Below are 21041 nucleotides of genomic sequence, written 5' to 3' on the forward strand. Positions count from 1 at the left end.
ACCCAAAATGTGTAGTTGTCATTGACAAAAGAAAAGAAAAGAAAGTGCTCTAAAGGTTATAACTGCATATATGTTTAAGTGTATAAGATAGATAACCATATTACTGAATTTTTTTTGGATCATTGAACAAAACTATTTGCACTCTCACTGTTTGAAAGTCCACTTTATATGCTTCAATTTTGTAACTTGAACAACTATTTCTAAGATGAGAATATGTAATCTATTAACTAGTGATTTCTTACTGTTTATTTTTTAAATTTTGTATTACTTATACCCTTTTTCTGTTTTTTTCTTTTTCTCCTTAAATAAAAAAAAAAAAAAAAGAAAGAAATCTGAGGTCAGTTAGGAGACAGAAACCACCAGTAGGCCAAAAAGAGAGTCTAAAATACAGAATGCTAACTAAGTTTTTTTAGAAGTCACTGTATTATGTAAGAAAATGTCCTATGGTCCCCTAGGGCTCAGGGGGAAGACCAGGCAGGTCAGCCTCGGAAGGACTCAGACCTGCAGGGAACGAAAGGGCAGGAAGCTTCAGCCACTGGGCATTCAGAGCTGATCTGGAGAGGATGGGCCAGTCAAGAGAAGGCAGGTGATGTGCAACCAGTGACATCACTGTGCCTGTGCCCAGGGGTTCCAGACCTGGACAGGGACAGGGGCCCCTAGAGTATCTGCAGTAAGAGAGGCTCTGAGCACTACCATGTGCAGAAGCACAGGGGTCCTGCTAAGAGGCTGTGGAGAAATCACCAGGCCAAGGCTTCCTAACACAGAGACTATGCTCTGGGCCCAAGGCTAGGGCAGGCTATGCCAGAGATCCACACACCAATCCCACCAACTCTGGCCCCACTGGAAACGACAGCAGAGACTTCTACTCGCAATACCCACACACCCATCACCCAGTGTCTTCCAAGGAAAACACTTTACACCATGACCACAGGAAAAGGCAACAAAGAAATGCCTTTGTGTATCTCAGAGCTTAAAGAGGTGTATTTGGAGCTGAGAGACACAAATTAATAGCTGACACTCCTCAAGAGATACAAATTGCCAAAAGTAACACAAGAAATAGAAAATCTAATGAAAAAAACTGTAGGCTCATATAGTTTCACTGCGAAACACTGAATGTATTTAAGGCAGACATAATACCAACCCTAATTCAAACGCCCTCAAATGGAGAAAAGGGAATTTTTCCCATCTCATCTTATAAAAGCCACATTACACTGATGCCCAAACCAGAAAAAAAAAAAAAAAAGAAAAGAAAAGAAAATGACAAGAAAACTATAGACAAATCTTCCTTATGAACATAAACACAAAATCCTTTAATAATACTGAGTGCAGGGATATATAAAAGGTATAATAATCATGGTTAAGTGGAGTTGCTCCAAAGGATTTAGACATTTTAGCCTTCAAAAATTTAATAAATATAATTGAACACAATAACAGACTAAAAAAGAAAAAAATCATCTCAAAAAGTATTTGATATAATTCAGAACCTATATGTGAAGTTTTAAAAAATTCTTTGTAAACTAAAGGATATCTACCAAAAATCTGCAGTTAATATCATATTTAGTACTAAGGAATTAACATCTTCTGTCTTAAATTAGGAACAGGCAAATATGTATATTCACTGTGCTTCTGGTCAACATTATAGAAAAGTCCTACTCAGTACAAAAAGATAAACAAAAGAAATAAAAGTGAAACAAAAAAATTTTATATGCAGAAAACATAATTATATGATGTTTTAAATCCTGATTAAAAAGGTACTGGTACTAATAAGTAAGTGTATTAAGAACATAGATTATATCAATATGCAAAAACAAATTAGTTCTACATGTTAGCAATAAATAAATGGAAATTGATTTTTTAAAATAGTACTATTTATCAAAGCATCATGTAAAATGCAATATTTTGGGTGATTTTTTAACAAAATATGTATAAGTTATATACCATGAATAAAAGAGTAACTAATAGGTGTCATGTACAGGTATAAGTTCCCTGTGATGAATATGATCATTATGTATATCTAAACTGTACCAATAAATTTAGTATTAGAAAAAGAAAGAAAACTATAAAACACTGGTTAGTGAAATTAAAAGCGTAAATAAATGGAAAAATATGCCACATTCGTAGATTGGAAAAATCTACATTTTTCAGATGTCAATTCTCCCCAAATTTTAGTTTAATGTGATAAAAATAAAAATTCCAAGAAGAATTTAATAGATATTAAAGAATTGATTCTAAAGTTCTTATGGAAAAATTTTAAAAAACCAACATAGTGAAGACAATTTTGAAATACAAATGGGAGGGAGAACTTCCACTCCCTCCCTCAAAACATCGTGCTCTGAGGATACAGCAGCCAAGACAGAGGTGCTGCGGGAAGACCCTGTAAATGAGTGCAGCAAAGTAGAGCATCCGCAGTTAAGTTCTGACAAAGGTGTGACAGCAATCAGAAAAGGACAGTCTTTTCAACAAATGGTGCTGGAAAAACTTGATAGCCAAATGGAAAAAATAGGCCTCAAATGTTATCCCCTACAAACACTTTTAAACAAACAATGAACTTAAGATAGATTGTGAAAGTGCTCACAGCTGGAATATGCTGCTCTATTATATATGCCCATTTGAAATATGCCTTTGTAAAAATCAACTGAAAAATAACCACTTTCTTGTAATCCACATTGCTTGTGTTGCTATTTTCACTTCCTACTGACATGGTCAGAAAAAATGTTATGAGAAGGATGTGACTGATAGAGGGTAACGTGAGGGAGTTTCTTGGAGTAATGAATAGCTCTGTGTGCTGATTACAATGAACATTACCCAAATCTACACATGTGGGAAAATTTCACAGAACACTAAAAATGAAGTGACTGGTGAAATCCAAACCGAGTCTGCATTTGAGTTAAGACTGTAACACCAGTGTGACTCTCCTGCTTTGACAGGAGACTGTGTACTGCAACTAGAGATGTCGCCAGCGGGGGAAGCTGGTTGAAAAGCCCACTGGAACTCTGTCCTCTTCTGCAACTTCTTATGGAACTTAAACCATTCTAAACAAGTATTTTTTAAACTCTAAACATACAAATATTGTCTAGTTATTTAAAAATCTATGCTTACAAAAACACTCTAAGCTTATAAAGCAAATATAAGAGATTTTTCTTCCCAGAGCATAATTTTCAAAGCCCCACTGTACTAACCCACTCATTAAAATTAAATTTCATGAGTTTATAGTTTACATGTACAATCATTTCAAAGGATTGAATAATTGATAGTTCTATTTAGCACAACAGAACTTCTTTAAAACCACCTCTGAATAAAGAAATAGCCAGAGTATAAAGCCATGCTAACAGGTAACATGTTACAGGACTTTCTAAGCTTACTTTTAAAACAATAATAACAAGCAACTACTGCTTACTAGTAAAACTTTGTACAATAAACACATCTTAAAAAGAAATACAGAAAAGAAGTTGTACTTTGATATTACAATGAATACTCTACCTGATTTTTTTCTAAGATTACCAGCCCCTACTTTGTAGAGGAACATACTGAATGAATGTTCCCTTGGGCTGCAGGAAGGTCTCTGTGAAGGATGACTGAGTTCGTCAAGCAGCTACACAGGAGCCTAGCTGTGGCGATCCTAGTAAGGTTCCAGCATAAAACACAGAGCGAGGGTATAAGGGTGGGAGAGGCCTGAGCACTAATGAAAATCAAGTCCCTTATGAGGTCTCCATTTCCTTTTGTGTGTTTCCTTCTAAATCCCACAAATAGACATGCAATTTTATGAAAGTTTTATTCCAGAATTTACCCAGCCGTGGGTGCAAAGCAAAGCCTTCGAGACCCTCCAGAGATCACCAGCCAAGTTTCTGGCACTGTGTGCTCACTGTGAATCACCTGGAGATCAAATGCAAGAGGATGCTCAGCCATGCAGTATTCATGACCCCAAGAAGCTGGTCAGCAGCTGACTGTATGCTTTGCTGAGGTTCACACTGAGGAACGACCTTAAAGCTATCCTCTGCAGCACAATGGCAGGTACCATGTCTTTACAATCTAGTTGAGGTGGAAAGTATAGCCGTTGAAACTTGATATGAGTCCTAGTTGAAAGAAATACTTCATGAAATTGTTCAGAAACAAAAGCAATCCCTCTGCCAGCACTAAAAGGCATGAATTTACAGGATCAATGCTCAGAATGCCTGATGACAGCTCGCACAAAAAGATCTAAGTCTGGTATTTTTACAGAAACCAAAGCAAGACCTTTTTCTCAATACAGAGCTTAAAGATAAATGGCATATAGGATTTAAATCTAACATTTTCACTGAAGAGACAATAGCAGTGCAGCAGGACTGACCTTATTTCAGACAGAGGCAGTTATCTAAGCTGGTGTCACCTCTCCCTCTTCCCATCACAGTCACAGCTGCCCAAAATCCCTCTAGGAAGTGACAAAGCCTTCCACGTGTACGTAAAGTTTTAAGTTGTATGTGCTCCCAGGAGAATAAGCACAGTGACAATGTTATGCAAAGGTAATTGGCTACTGTCCAATTAGCTCTACAACAGGGTCTAGCAAAACAGGACCTGCTAGCCAAATTCTACCTGCTTCCTGTTTCTGCATAGCTCAGGAGGTAAGAGTGGCTTTTTATATGGTTTTTCAATGGTTGAAAAACAAAGGAAGAAAAATGTTTTGTGACACATGCAAATCCCATGAGATTCAAATTCAAGTGTCATTAAATAAAGTTTTATTGGAGCACAGCCACACTCATTCACTTATATATTGTCCGTGGCTGCCTTCATTTTACAATGGCAGGCACGAGGAGCTGTGACAGGGACCGTATGGCCTGCAGAGCCTAAAATATTTACCATCTGGACCTTTATAGAAAATGTTTGCCACCCCCTGTCTAGAACAGACATGGGGAGAAGAAGGTGAGAATGTGATGTCAGGGGAAAGCCTCTCTTTCAGCTAAAAGGTGAATTCCCAATAATAAAAGGGTTGGGTGTGGTGATGCACGCCTATAATTCCAGCATTAGGAAAGCTGAGGTAAAGGATCATGAGTTTGACACCAATCTGGGCTACAAAGTAAGCACCTGTCTCAAAATACCAGATGAAGAGGAAGGAGGAGGAAGCGGGGTGGGGGAAGCACAAGAGGGAGAGGGAGAAGGGAGGAAGGAAGATGGAAAAAGGAAGAAACAGAAGGAGGGAGGGAGGTGCAGGTGACTTGGGGAAGGTCCAGGAGCATGGGAGTCAAACTGGGCTCACTTCACACTATGTCATCAGTGGGGGGCACCAGTGAGATGGAGGGTGGGCAGTACAGCACGAAACAGCCGAAGCAGAGTGCGGCTCTGGCGGCTCCACTCCTCACCAGAACTTTGCCTTTGAGCCAGCAACACAGGTCTGAGCTTCAGCTACCTTACCTGAAGAAGGGAAAAAAGTGGCAATAATAGCCATCTCACAGAACCACTGGAGAACTGTGGGGTGGTGAGCCACATGCGACTGCTTGGTCCTGATGACAGGGCTCAGCCTTGAAAGATGCCTAATTTTCCATGGGAACGGAGAGCTCTCAGGTACAGAGGATTAAGAGAATGGCTGGCTCAGCCCACGATCTAGGATTCGGTGGAAAGTGTCCTCAGTAGCTGAGGCAGAAGAGGCAACTTCTCTGTGCTCTCTCTTTGGCTATTTCTTCCCCTTCTCTGTTCATCTGCTCTTCCTCAAAGTCACCTTTGAGTGTTCTCTAGCCCACCAGAGTCACAGAGGGTTAAACTGTGCCTGCAGCCCCAGTGAATTCCCACCAGTGGCATCTTCAGAACATCTACTCTGGGTGGAAAATAAGCTCTTCTTTCTCACCCTATCCACACATCAGATCATTTCACCTACTTGCCCCCTATGTTAAGGTACAGTCTTTGGAGAAAAACCCTAGATCTACAGCTGGTAACATCTTCCAGCTGCCAAGTGAAAAACAAATGAGATTCCTGGGACTTAGAGCAATTCATAATGAATTCTAATGACTGCTGGGCCTGGTAGTGATGCATGCTGATGAACTGCCCCTGCCGCCAGCTGTCCCCCACCACCAATTGTCCACAAGGGGATTCGTGTTTGCTAAGGGCACAGTCATCTCCAGAGATGAGGTCAGCAGGGGCTCTGCAGAACGACACAGCAGCCCTTCAGCTTGAGATAGAGGATTTCATGGTAAATGCTGGGAATATTTACCAAAAGCAGAAGGCACGAGGAAAGAATGGTAAAGAACTGTGTCTCAGCCCCGCAATAGAAATCAGAAGACTATGTTTGCAAATTGTTTATCCTCATGCTTTATTGAATATCATTTATTTTCTTCCCCTTCGCTCACCCTCGCTTTCTCCTCTTTCACAGGGTAGGAGATAAAAGCAGGCTATTTTCTGTTCAGTTTGAATTATAGATCTACAATGGGAAGACGTACATCTGAATTTTGGTTGTACGTAGTTACTAGTTATATGACTGAGAGCTGTACGTCCTGGGCACATTACCTAACACTTCTGAGCCTACATCTCTCCATCCATCAAATCAGGCCCTGCCTGATCCATCCATCTCCCAGGGTTGTTATGTGGATTGTGTGCAACAAGGGGAGAGCTGGACCAAGTCAGTTTCAAGCATCAAAAAATCCAAGGGATCTATGTCTTTGTTTTAAATATGTCTTCAGCTTCAAAAAACCTTGGGCCAGTTTCCTAAAGAACTGGTCAGTAAGTAGTTAATGCAGTGTAAATCCAGGCTGGCAAAAAGTTATTTGGCCACTCTGACTGCCTATAATGTAGTAAGTAAACTGCCCAGTGCAGAGCGAAACTGGTCACTGGGGTTTACCGTTGCGGTGAACAGGAAACTGACTTCTGCTTTCTCAGATGAACCGCAGTCTGTACATGGCTTGGGGGGAACTTAGAGGATGGGAATTACCCCAGGCTGACTACCAAAGAGAGCAATGAGAAAAATGAACCCTCCACTCAAACCAAACCTCAATTCCACCCAGGAAGCCCAGGCCATGGCCCCCTGTTACCTTCTTCCTTTCCAGTGAGCAGGATGGAATTCACACCCCCTGCCTAGGCCATATCTAAACAGTTCAAGGAAGAGGTACTTTTCTAAAAGAAGAAAAAAAACAAAGAAAAAGAGAAAGGACAATGCCCAGGATAGACACTTGACCAGAGCCTGGCCACCTCCTGCTCTCTGCATGTCACTGCTACTGCTCTGCTCAATCTGGACTTCCACGTGTTTCATCTTTGCCCTGAATGCTACTGCTTCAAGCTCCCACACCTCTGTTCTGCCCTAGACTGTGGCTACTGCCCCCTCCCAAGCATGACTGTGACTTTTCTGTTGGAGGCTCCTTCACTAGCTCTATTAAGAGTGGATCCCAGGAGCACCCCAGACACTCAGGAGACCTGCCACTCCCTGGCCCCTGACTCACTGTGATCCCTGTCATCAGAGGTCGTAGGGGCCAGGAGACATGTGGGGCTGTCTTCTGTTACTTCTCACACAGTGATGGTCCTGAGTATAACTAATCTATCTATTTATTGCTTCCTATGTCCTAGGAATGTGTGACAATCATCTAAAGTAACATATTGGTAGGGCTAAAGGGACCAAAGTGGTATCAAGTATAGAAAGCCCAACAGGCCCCAGGAGCTAAGAGGAAACAGAAAGCTGGGATTGATGAAGTTCTCGACCAGTTCTTGGTGCCAAGGACAATGCCTAGTCTTCAGTCAGTCTTTGCTGGATTAACTGGGGATTTGACAAAGGAGTCCAGAGAGGATGATTGGAATGCAAAGCTATCAATGTAGAGGTCATAGGCAAGAAGAGATGGAGTTTGGAAAGTTAGTCTCTAGCCCTAGATAAGGCCATGAAAATGTTACAGACAGTTCAGGCAACTAATTGGCTCTTAGGGTGTGTTGTTTTAAAGGCTTGCTTTCTGGGTGGTATTATATGCTTTGAAGACATGTTGACATAAGGGGTGGGGGGAAACAGGATTTCAGCAGAACAAGCTCAGGCAGAGCCTCAGAATCCTGCATCTCAAACAATGCCCAAGATGGACCATTTAGATCCAGGTCTGGCATCAGCATATAAAGGTAATGCCTTTAAAATGTGAAAATGTGGCCGGGGATGTATCTTAGCAAGTATGCCTGACAAGTGTGAGGCTCTGAGTTCAGTTTTCAGTACCAAAAAAGAAAATAGTAAAAAAAAAATTTTTTTTTAAAGACCAAAGTAAATAAAATATAACGCGAAAGTGAATAAAACACTTAGAGGTCAAAACTGCAAACTTAAAAACCACTCTTCCAAATGTGACAGCTAAATAAAACCCATGGCATTTGGCCTGGAAGTCAAAAGGCCCACTCTACTCCAGAGTAGCTGAGGCTTTGAGTCTCATGTCACCACTTGGAGTTTCAGGCTCTTCATCTAATAAAACTGAAGAGGGCCCAAGGTGGCCTCTGCTGATAACACTCTGTGAGCAAATTCATGGTACACAGCTACAGCCATGCAGGCTCACCTCCTAGCCCTGTGTAACTCTTCCTCCCTCAGTAACTCATGTGACCAATAGAATGGCAACCTGAGGAGATTCTGCTCCTGGGTGTAAGTCACAAAACATCAGGATTTCTGTCTTGTCAGTAGAGGTTTTCCCTTCATGCTCTGACGAAGCAAGTGCCATGTTGGAAAGGCCTGTGTGGCGAAGGACTGAGGTGGCCACAAGGACCTGAGGTCTGGGTCCAGCAGTCAACCAAGCAAAACTAGGAACAGGTCCTTCCAGGTTAAAGCCGTGGGATCAGACTTCTGCCTCAGTTGGCTCTTGAAGTAGGAGGCACACCTGACTGTGTTTAGACCACTGGCCTGCAGGAACTGAGGTCACAGGTGTGTGCTGTTATGGTACCATGCTCTGGAATACTTTCTCACACAAGATACACAGTTTAGTTTGTATTTTTGACCTTGACAGGCCACATTCGTATCTCTCACTTTACCCAAATATCCATTCTTAAATCATTCTTAAAGGGATTAACTGGAATTGGGGTCAAGCATGAGAAAGCCTGACTTAGCTGCCACAGCTAGAGGATTAATAAGCTAGTCATTGTCTATGCCTCAGCCTCAAAATCTCGTTGGGTAGAAGCTCAGGAAAAGGCTCCAGATGGAAGCTGCAGATAGATTTGTGTACCAAGAAAACCATGTCTCCTCTCCCTACTCTAAGTCTTACATTTCACTCACACGTCTATGTTTTGACAAAAGAAAATACTGTCTTCCATTGGTCTCACCATCACTCCCTCACTCACAGTGCACCCCAGTCACATGGTTGGGCAAGGTACAAGAGAAGGCCGTGAGAGAAGGTTGTTTACACACAGGAGCACAGCACACAGGGCAGAGTTGAGGCTTCCAAGGGATGACACCAGAAGGTCCCTGGCTGAGCCTTCATGCAACCAAATTGTGACCACTTCCTGTCACCTCCATTACTACCTAGTGAGCTCATCTAATTTCCTCCACTAATTAAACACTTTGTGATTCCACTCTCACCTTTCAGAGCTCTCTTGCACCCACGCATTCTCTACTGACCAACTGGAGTCATATCATACCCAGCTTGGAATTTCCTACCACACCTATCACATCTAGGATCCATTCCACAGCTTGTACCTTGCCCTGAAGCCCCTAAAGGTCTGTCTCTCTCATTCCTTGCTCCCTAATCACATAGTATGCTGTGTTTAGAACATATCCAAGTACTAACACCACAAGGCCTTTGCACTTGTTGTTCTAGCTGCCTGAACACCCTTTCTGCAGATATTGGCTTTACTCACTTTCTTGTTTCATTTACAAGTCCAGTCAAGCATTGGCTCTACAGCAAGGTCTTCACTGACCGGCTGTTACATAATAGCATCCCCTTCTGCTCCCTGCTCCCCCTTCTCTGCAATGCTACTCTGCAACATTCAGCAGCATTTAAAATTATAATACATTCTGCACTTCCTGGTTGTGTTTTGTCTCCTCTTCCCTCATGCATGTACATTTACTGGGGGTGAGGATACCACCCATCCTCTTCTCTCATCTATCCTTGGTGCCAAGGACAATGCCTAGTCTTCAGTCAGTCTTTGCTGGATTAACTGGGGATTTGACAAAGGAGTCCAGAGAGGATGATTGGAATGCAAAGCTATCAATGTAGAGGTCATAGGCAAGAAGAGATGGAGTTCAGAAGGTCAGATAAAGAGAAGAGATGTGGCAGATTTCAACAACTCGGCAATATTTGGAAATGAGATGGTCAAGGATCACCATGGAAACAAAGGGCAGATATGCTCACAGGGCCCTGACACCAAGTCTATTACCCATTAAAAGCATGAAATGTGTTCTTCCCTATCCCCTCATCCCTTCACCATACATCTCCAAAAATGAACTAGATGAGAGAATAAAAGTGTTGAGAATCACCACAAAATCTCAAAAGCAAACAAATTCCCAGGCCTTTAGCCTGCTACTGGTTAAAAGCATGCTTTGTGTTTTCCTCTTAGCAGCTACTGCAGCCCATCCTTATCACAAGGCCAGAATGTTTGTGCAGAGAGAAGGACCCAGGATAAGCTGACTGCCTGTTCCTCAAGGCCAGGCTGTTTGCACAAGAAAGAAAATACCTTTTAAAACTGTTCCCAAGACTAGTAAAAAAAAAAAAAAAAAAAAAAAAACTACCAGACCTCAGCCCACCCCAGCAACCTAATAAAAACCTCACTCCCTTCTTGCCATAGGGTCAGCCTGACTGGTCTTCTCAATTGGACCCATCTCCTCTCTTTGAGGTAACCCTACTCCCCAAATTAAAGCTTTTCCTGAATGCTCATACTCCTCACTTGGTTTCATTTCCATTACTTCTGGGCCAAAGTTCTTTACTCTACTGCCAGGAATTTCTGAATTGGTGCGGCTGGGATGGTGCCCCAGGGAGGGCATGGAAGCTATGCAACCATTTCCTGTGCTTCACCTTATCACACTGTCCACATGGCTGAGTTGTGTCCTTTACAACAAACCAATACACATAAGTAAAGCATCTCCTAAGTCACTCTAGCAAATGACAGAAACTAAGGTGGGGGTCGTGGGCGCTATCTTCAGACTGAAATACAGGTGACAGGTAAAATACCTGGGACTTGCAATTGGCATCCAGAGTGCAGTGACAGCAGTCTTGTGGTACTGAGCCCTTACCCCAAGAATTCTGACATACTCTGGGTAGTGAGGGCCAGGTGTGAACTGAATCACTGGACACCTCTTGGTATCTGCAGAAAACTGGGAAATTGCTTATTACGGAGAATCCACATAGTGGGTGTAGAAAATCTTCATGAATACAAAAGAAAGTTTTTCAACCAGGACAAATTAAGAATCAACATCTAAGTACATTAAAAACCTTTCTTTGGGGAGGTTCAGGGAACCAAGCAGACATAAATTAGTAATTATACCAACAGCTTTACCATCAACATCTTCTTAAATCTTACCTCAATCCCCAAAAAAGCAGTATTCCCATTTTATACATCAAAAACTAGCTCAAATGGGATTTGGAACCAGGACTTGAACCCAGGTCTGTTTACACCAGAGCCCACATTCCTGATTCCCGTGGCCTATTACCTCCAGGCCTAGATCAGAAACCAGGAACATCAACCTCAAAGAAAGCAGGTCAAGGGCATATCAGACTCCAAGCAAAAAGCATCCATTGAACAAAAAATAAACACACCATGCCAAGATGAAACCATGCCAGCACGAAGCCTTCTTTCTTTTCAAAATGACTGCAGTACACAGATACAACATGCACTATAATTCTAAATGGTAGACTGTGAGAGCTCAAAGGCCCCTTCCTTTTGAGAAGGATGAGGAAACAGACTCTCGAGCTCAGAGCCCTACCATGACAGACAGAAGGTGCACTTTGGCTTTTGTCCATGGTACCTATTTAGGGTGCAGATCCAAGTATTTCCAGCTCATACAAGAAATTTAAGAGTTTTGCTATAGCTTTTAAATAGATGATGATGCTTTGTTATTACCACATTGTTTAGAGGCAAAAATCACTTGAATAATTACTTGATAACATTGGCCTGAGTGGTAGCCATGACAGGATGGGGCACAGAGTCACAATGATCATCACAGCAACAGGATATCACCAGGGGGAGACTGTGATCAAGGGGGCATCCTAAAATCAGCAAAGGATTCAACAACTTGCAACCAGGTATAAGTCATGTTCCCCCAGTAAAAAACAGAAACCGAACAAGATTACCAAGAAGCAAACCAATGAAAGCCTTAATGAAGGTTTCACTTTATTGAGCATAGTTCTAAGCAACAGGCCTAGATACTTTATCATTATGTTCTTCTCCACCACAGATAAAAACAGTGGTTTCCCTTCCTTTTTACCTAGGAAAACATCCTGGGACATCTCTACTGAGTTCCAGTCTTGAAAAATTCAGTTTCTAATCGTTTAACATCACAGCCTGGGTTTCTCTGAATCTCAACTGAAGAAACAACACTTGAACCACAATGGTAATCGTTACTACCACTGATGTCTACACAATGGGAATATATGCTTTCATCCGGGTTAATATGCATTTTTCTCCAGAAAAATATGTCTATCATATCTCTATATTACTACACTTATAACTCTGTGCTATTTTCTGTGATACAAAATTAGCAAACTTGCAGTTAACAGATTTTTTCAATTACTTTCCTGTTTGGAATGTTATTGTTGCTGAACAGCTAAGACTTCTTTGGCTTTTACAATCAAGGTATGTGAAACTAAGAAACTGTCAGGAAGTGTATACTCCCCTGAGTCTTCTGATTTTCACACTCTTAGCTCAAGGACTGCAGATATTTAAAATGTCATGGATAATTAGCCAGTCTCTTTACAAATAAGATTGCTTGCTGTGAAAGAATCACAAAATTTGCCAGTCTCATAAAAACTCATAGATACACCCATTAGGAGCTGACCAAATTTAAAAATTTGTTTATGTCTGTGAAATAAGAGTGACTGAAGTGCTGGGCAGAATGTAAGCCTAGAAGTGAGGTGGTGGGGCCTAGACCTACACATGGCAGGGTCCAGACTTTGTGGTAGCTGAGATCCAAATCTAGAGGTGGGGGGTCTAGATCTAGGGGCAGTGGGATACAAACCTAGAGGTGGCCAGATCTAGACCTCAGGGAGGCAGGGTCCAGACCTAGAGCCAATGCACTCTGGAAAAGTCCTTTCATCTCTTATTTTTTTCTCAACTAGTGTCCCAGAAGCCTCCCTCTAGTTCTTAAAATCGTCCCCTACTTCAACTCTAAATAGACTTAACTGCCATTGAATCAGATACTATGCCAGTAACACAAAGTTTTGACTTGGTACCCAAGATATCTACAGCTTTTCTTCTTCCCAAGACTAGTTTAAAAATTTTTCAGTACGTCCAATATAGGAACCTAGGAAAAGTCACCAGTAATTAAAATATCAACAATGCTAGATACAATATAGGAGCTCTGTTACCAAAAAAAAAAATCTTAGGTTTCCCTAATAGTATAAAATGTGTCACCAAAACATGTAACAAATAACTATAAGTAACTATAGAAAATAACTATATGCTAACTTATTATTATAAAAGTTATCTCTATAGCCATTTAACATAACCATTTCTTTCCCAAATAGAGGTTGATAATATCATACTTGTTAAGCACAGTGCATCTAGCAAGCTCACTGTTCTCAAGGAAAATGTACTGACAAAAAGTATCAAGGCTCAGAAATTTTTTGATAGCAAATGTAGTATAAGCATCTTCCATGATCACCCTGCTTCATTTATGAAATATTGTGAAGTTATCATTCCCATTAAGAAGTCTCCAGACAAGACCCTATATTGGAAAGGAAGCTAAATTATTTAGGTCCATTTTCCGGGCCAGAAGGCATATATGGAGCAGCAGAAGTGACTTGAGAACATGAGTGGATTGGAAGTCCTCATTGGAATGTACTTCAGAAAATATGGCAGAAGCCCTGGTAGTAACTAGATTCTGCCCCATCTAATCCAGTGTTAACTGATATGGTCCTGAACTAGGGCCACAATGTCACTGATCTGAAAGTCAGGCCTGCATCACGAAGAGAACTGCCTTTACAGAGAAGTCTCTGCAGTTACATTTTGAGAAATCAGTGCATGTGGAAACACTGACATCTTCTACAGCTGAAACTAGAACTAGGCTAATGACCAGTTAGCTCTGGGCTCTGGGTCTGCCTTGATGACTAAGCCAAAGAAGCTCTAGGCTTGGGTCTGCTCTCCAAACTCAAGACCTAAGTCTCCCAGAAGCCTCATGCCACACCTAGGGGCTACCAGACTTGCTTCTTCTTGGTCCTTTCTGTCTTGGCTCCCTACGAACTGAACTCCACTCTTCCCAGTACCACTCTGCCCTTGGGTGAGCTCAAACAAGGCTGGATTCTTGGAGGCAGCTTTATGTGAGATGAACAAATGCTCCTGATTCTAAAAGAACAGATTTGAGAACTTTTCTACAGGCAGGCTCCTCCTGAAGCGTCAGTTCTCATCCTGAATTTTAAAACCATAATGTGACATTTTAACATATGGCAAAGAAAGATGAGTTTGAGATTGCTTCAAACTGCTTAAAAGATCTGCATTAAACACAGATTTCCATTATTACAGATATAATAAGTCCTATTCTCATCTGGGCTATCAGCAACAGAGTAAGTAATTACCTTTCAACTTGGGCTGTTCCAGTCCATTAGCCCAATACTGATGACTCAGGAAAAACCACCCCTGAGAACTAAATGCTGATAAAAGATGAAATGAAATGGAAGAAAATGATGCTGGTTTATCCTATTCGCCTACATCTATTGTGAGGAGTGAATAAAAAATAAATAAACTTGATAGGGTAATAAATCCAAAAGTAAATATTAAAAATAGACAATAGAGTTGTAGCTACCAAGATGAAAGAGCATCATAGATTTTGAAGAACCACCAGTCATCACTTGCAATATTTACCTACACACAAAGACTGAATCAAATTGATACCAAACATCTTCAAAGCGAAAAGCTTAAATAAGTGAGTCAAGCATTCATTCAACAAACTAGCCAGTAATTCAAGCTCCTTATGAGGTGCTGGAAATACAAGTGTTATTGAGGAATTATCCTCTTGATGAGAGATTCAAGGTACTCATTTTAACTATACCAGAGTTGAGTATTATCCACCCAGTATAATTAAGTTCTTTCGACTATAATTTTTCTTTAGTCAAGAATCCAAGTTGTCAATTAGCTGACATTTATTAATTCTATATTATATTGGCAGAATAAAGATGATGGTGATTTGATAGCATTGAAGTTTGAAGCACAGGGAGAAAACACTAACAGGGTAGAAACAGGGGACACCAAGCATCTATATGGCTTATGTTAAACAGTGTAGTAGAAAGTATTAGTCCTAGAGGAAGTCATGAAGATGTAGAATGGTCAACACAGGTTGGGAAGGTTTCAGAAGAGGTAAGATGTAGTCATCGTGGCACTGGATGAAAGCAGATGCTCCTGGGAGAGAATAGGAAAAACAGTGAGCTGGAGAGGCAGAAGAATCATGATGGTTCTGCAAGGTCCAGAAGAACAGTTGTGGGAAGCAAGGTAGTGTGGTGACAGACACAATACCTGGCAACTGGCCACTCCCCAGAGTTTCTTCCAGCTTGATCTACCCCTCACCATCCCTTTGCTTGTCTGGAAGGTTATATACCCAGTCCACTTCCTCTTTCCCAGATATCAACATGAGCCTGTCCATCCTGTGTCATTGTATCCTCTCCCTTTTCAAGGGACATCTCCACACCTCTCCAACAGCCCTACTACCATCCATTCAGTCTCTGTCCAGAGCACAGAGAGAGCTAAGGCCATGCTAGGCTCCTTGTCTAGCATCTCTCTTAGATAGCAATAATCTGGGAGTCAGCCCCTCTTCTCTGTCTTATAGATAGGCCCAGGCCAATGGTGGGCCTACCCACCTGTGGGTGGGATGCCAACCCAACTCTGAACCAAGCCCTCAGCATCCTGGAAGAACCAGCCTGGCCTCTCAGTCTCAGGTGCAGCCCAGGTGTGCCTCTTTGGACAAAAGCTGCCTCCTGGGAGGGAAATGGAAATGCAGTCATTTTCAGATGCAAATGCCTAAAATGGGACAGACTAGGAACACAGATGACTTCAGGAAAAACCAAGAGTGACAAAAAACAGTGACAAAGAAGGGCTGCAGATTGAGTGAATCAAGGCAGGATTTGGAAGACAACATCTTGAAAAGTTGGATCTGGCTGCAAGCCCAGAAGAGAGACAAGCGGGAAGATTCCTGGGCAGGCAGCCCAAGAAGCGCTCAGCAGACGTTTGCAATGTCAGGGAGATGCTTGGAGAGCAGCTGTAACCTCGATCTGTGGGCAATGCCTGGACCAGCCAGCAGGAGCAAGGTTCAGGTCTAGAGGAGAATGACATAGTGCCATACAAGGTGAGCCCTCTCTGCCTAGACCTTGGCCTGGCCTTGGCCATCTCCCTTGTCCAGTCTATACTTTCACAGCCCTCATCACAGTGACCACTTGACTTTGTAGGGCTGGCGTGTGATATTGCTAATACTAGTGTTAGTCTCTTACGTGGCAGAGAATAAAGATTCCAAGCAAACAGAAAGCCTCTGGCTCAAAGGTGCCCTGGCATTTAACTGCCTTCTTTCTGAAGGACTAAAAGACACATATTGGAACCACAGGTACTAAGATTTAAAATAGAACAGATTGTACTGGGAGGATTTTGAAAAGAAAGGGCTCTGAGAGGCAGCACTTTCTGTGGGAAAAAAACAACTCCCCGACAAGCGCTATTTTAAATGGCCTTTCCAACCCTCCTCCTGTCTAGAAAGGCCTTTGCACCCCCTCCCTGCCTCCCTCCACCTTCCAGGCTCTTGAGACACCCAGCTCGAAGGCCATTCGCCTTTCTCTTGCTGTGACGTGGCCATGTCCGCTTGGTCTGTATTCACAGATGCTTGGGTCTGCCTGCGCTATCAAAAGTGTGACAATTTGGTCAATTCTGGCAGATTAAAAGCGTATTTCTTCTTCCAGGTTATTTATTAATAATTTGTCACTTGATGACTTATCAAGAAAGATATAAGCCCCTGTTTTCTCTCACAGCAACTGCAGGTAAAATTTGGTTAAGAATTTATCACAAATATAAAGGCCATGTAGAAGGCTACTGGTTTCCTTTAAGTTCTGCTTTGAAAATGCAGTTTAAACTGAGATAACTATTAAAATGTCACTCACAATTTTTTCAGGGCCAAAGAGTTCAGGGAGAAAAGGACAGGGGCACACAAGAGGAATGGCCCATAACATAGAGAGAATGAATTTTCTAAGACACATTAAAATGGAGTCCCGACCAGCAGCTCTTTCTAACTAGACTCCATCTGGCCTGGCCTAGTTCGCTCCATTCTTTCAGCAAGATGTTTTCCAGATATAGAGCAAAGTCAGCTGGGAGGCTGTACCCAGCCCCTCTACATTGACAGCGACAGTGAACAGCAGTACTCTCAAAAGCCTATGGTGGGCATTGTTCTTCACGGGAAAGACTCATGTTTCTCTCAGGCACTCAAGAGTCAGGCAGAAGATCTTTTTCCCTTTCCTATCCCTGCGCATCATGCTGGGGGTCTTAGCCAGCAACACAAGGCAAGAAAAGGAAATGAAGATGCATTTAGATCATGAAAAACATCAGTACTCACAGAACATACAATCAGTCTTAGTCTTAGAAGGTTTCTGTAACAAATTCCCATACATTGAGTGGCTTATTAACAACAGAAATTTATTTCTAACAGTTCTGGAGCCTGGGAGTCCAAGACGAAGGCCCCAGCAGATGCAGAATCTGGCAAGGGACTGTCCTTTCACTGTGCCCTCATGTGGTAGGAGAGGTCTTTTTTCATAAGGACACTAATCCCAGTGCTACCCCTCCTAGTACCACCACTTAGAGTTTCCATATATGAATTTTACAAGATGCAAACACTCAGTCCATAATAGGCTACAAAAAAATACTGACCAACAAACCACAAGTTATAAGAACCAATAATTAATTGTCATAGATCTCAGGATACAAAGCCAACATATAAAAATCAAAAGGATTTTATGTATTAATGATGCATTTTTTATTTTTATGAAATCCAATCTATCACTTTTCTTTCTTATTTTCAAGTTTTTATATCCTATCCAAGAATCATTTATCTTACTCAAAATCACAAAGACTTTCTCTAGTGTTTTCATCAGGAAGTTTGACAGTTCTAACTTTTACACTCTCTTTAAGGTATATTTACATTTAACCATGCATTTAAGTTAAGGTAAACAGTGCAAGGTAAAAAGTTTGGGAAGGTGGAGAATAACAAAGTGGTGGTAACAGAAAAAATTGAAAAGTGAACAGAAATTGGAAAGTGCAGCCACAGCTCTACACCCTTTCTGCAAGTTACCTAGTCAAGGCCAATCTGTGCTTTCTGGATCAGTACTGACTGATTTTTGCCAGTTTCCCTATTGTCTAAACTCACATCCTGGTCAATCAAGAAGTGAGATGACACATCAGTCCCTAAGCACAGCCAGATCTCAGTTCTACCACTCACTCTGCCACAAGAGCACTTGGAAATCTTAGTAGGTTTTCAAATTTGTTTCAGTTTAAGTATCTGGAAGAGGGAGCCTTCTCAAGCCACCATGAGAAAAGGTTATGAGGAAAATTATACAACTGCAAAAGTACCTATAATATTCCTTTTATGAGGTTCTGCTTCAAAACCTGCCCATACCAGATACTGAATAAGAATAAATGATGTCCTTAATGCATGCATGAATGATGAGAATAAATGATGTCCTTAATGATAGCATTATTATTAGTGACTGGAAACACCACACCAGGATATGGACAGCTGCTTGGCATACTCAAGATGTCATGGTCTTCCAAATTTATGATTTATACCAGCAAAGCCTGTGTTGTCACTTTTCATGAATGTGGAAAGGAGTCCTACTTGGGTGGGAAGGTAGACTGCATGAGCTTAAAGCTTATTTCTCTGAGCTTCATTTCTCCTGATCTAGAAAATGGACTAAAATTATCTTGTTGAACTCATATTTCACCTGTACAGTTAAACAGTATTATTTTAAAAATGCTATGTTACTTCCCTCAATCATATCTTCCAACAATCACATTCATGCTCTGGAATTTGCTTAAAAACTATTTGGCAATGTGCATAGGAGTGAGATCTACAAGTGACAGCTGACATGGAGAACCAGAATAACACAAAGATTCATACTCACTGATATTATTGCCAAGCTGGAAACTGCACTTACAAAAGAAGACAAATATGTAGAACCAAGATGAGTAATAATCATAATAAAAGTAGCAGCAATAGTAGTTAACACATATGTGATGGCACTGTATTAAGTATTTTACATGTACCCATGTACTTCATGCTCACAGCAACTTATGAGGAGGTACTCTTACCATCCCATTTCGCAGATGCAAAACCCTGAGGCACTGGAGCATAAGGGATTTTCCGGAGGCCACAAAGCTAATAGGTAACAGAGACAAGATTCCCGCCCAGACAGTAGCATTCCAGTAACCATTCTGTATCACAAAGATCAGAAATGATCAAGAAGTGCCATTTCTACATCCAAAGTGCTAGCTGGCACATGTGGTGTACTCAGTCTTCCCAAACAGCATCAGAACACATAAGTAAGCAATCTTGCAGGGCACTGACACTGTTCTTTTCCTGGCAGGGTGGAGATTTTTCACCAGACCTTTAACACTGTAGTGGTTTCTGTTCAGCTGTCCCTGCTGCACACTTAAGGCTCAGCATGAAGGTTAAGCTATAGAGGAGCAGAGGATGGCACCCACCTCCCCTGCTTTCCTGGCCCTTTGAATTTGCATGCTACAATTACTAGAGCAAAAGCTCAGCTAATCTCCTGGCTGGTGTGACTGCTATTATCATTTAGCACACACATGCATATCCAGCCAGATTTAAAAGGAGAAATAAGCCTCCCTCGTGGTACTGCTGATAAACAACTCCCCAAAATCTTTCTCCCTGTACTAAGACTGAGGCCTTGTCATACTTAAAAGTGATTTGCCCATAAGTCTTTTATATGTTAATAACATCATACATTGACTATTTCATTCCTGAGAACATCATTTGGTTTCCCGAGATTTCCAGGACAATAGGAATGGACAGGGCAGTCTTGGGTGCCTTTGAACAGCAATCTCCACATTCAAACTAACATCACTGGCAATCAGACACACGAACTTGGCTGCAGCAGAGCCTGGCCGTGTTATCAAGGGCTCTTATTTCCAAATGAAACATTTTAATTGCTGATGGGGAGAGGAGCTTGGGCAGAGGGGCCATGTTGGAAGACAACAGAGAGAAGGGAGGGAGGAGAAGGGAGCAGAAAAATGTATGCTTGGCCCCGAAGCAAAGTATTTATTTGGTTTGTCTGCTTTTGTCCAGCCCAATGTAAGGCTGGCTTCAGGTGACTGTCCTCCACTGGTGGTTTGGGTGGAGATGGGGTTTCTTAATATAGGAACAGACTAATTCAGGGTGGGCAGGGAGGGCAAGATGAGTGGGAGTGACCTGGGTGATCCTAGCATGGGTCAGGATTGAAGTCTGGTGTTAAGTCCATGGGCTCTGCTGGCCTATGAGAATAAGGCAGGCCACACAGAGGCAGGCAGGGCTGCTCCCACACATATAGAAATAGGCACGGCCATCATCAGCCTGGTCCCAGAGGAGAAGGTAAGAACTCATCAGGCCCTGAAAGTGTGATCACAAGAACAACTGGTCCAGGCAAAACAAGATACCAGAAGGGAAAATGCAAATCTCAGCCCAGAAAACATGAAGTGTAAAAATGAAGCAGGATCACTTTCTGTGTAACTCTCCAGCACAGAAACACACACAAATACAATACAAATACACATACATATATCATACAAACAGATACACATCCACATACAGAGACACAAATACACACCATTATGCCAAACACATCTCTCATGTGCTTCAACCTTTGACATTGTCATTAACTAATAACATTCTGAGTTCATTCTCCACTGCAACTTAGGTAACCAAGCCATACAAGACTTCTTTGAAATCTGGCTACCCTACCAATATGTATTGC

At 41.8% G+C, this 21041-nt stretch overlaps 1 protein-coding gene across 10 annotated transcripts in view; it reads right to left on the reverse strand.

Annotated features, from left to right (window-relative positions):
• Positions 1-21041, reverse strand: part of Msra (methionine sulfoxide reductase A) — a 333241-nt gene that overhangs the window by 208454 nt on the left and 103746 nt on the right. The window lies entirely within an intron of this gene.

The sequence above is a fragment of the Cavia porcellus genome, unplaced genomic scaffold, assembly GCF_034190915.1.
Source record: "Cavia porcellus strain 051 isolate PalLab524CR breed Dunkin Hartley unplaced genomic scaffold, mCavPor4.1 scaffold_24, whole genome shotgun sequence".
In the NCBI taxonomy this organism is placed as follows: Eukaryota; Metazoa; Chordata; class Mammalia; order Rodentia; family Caviidae; genus Cavia; species Cavia porcellus.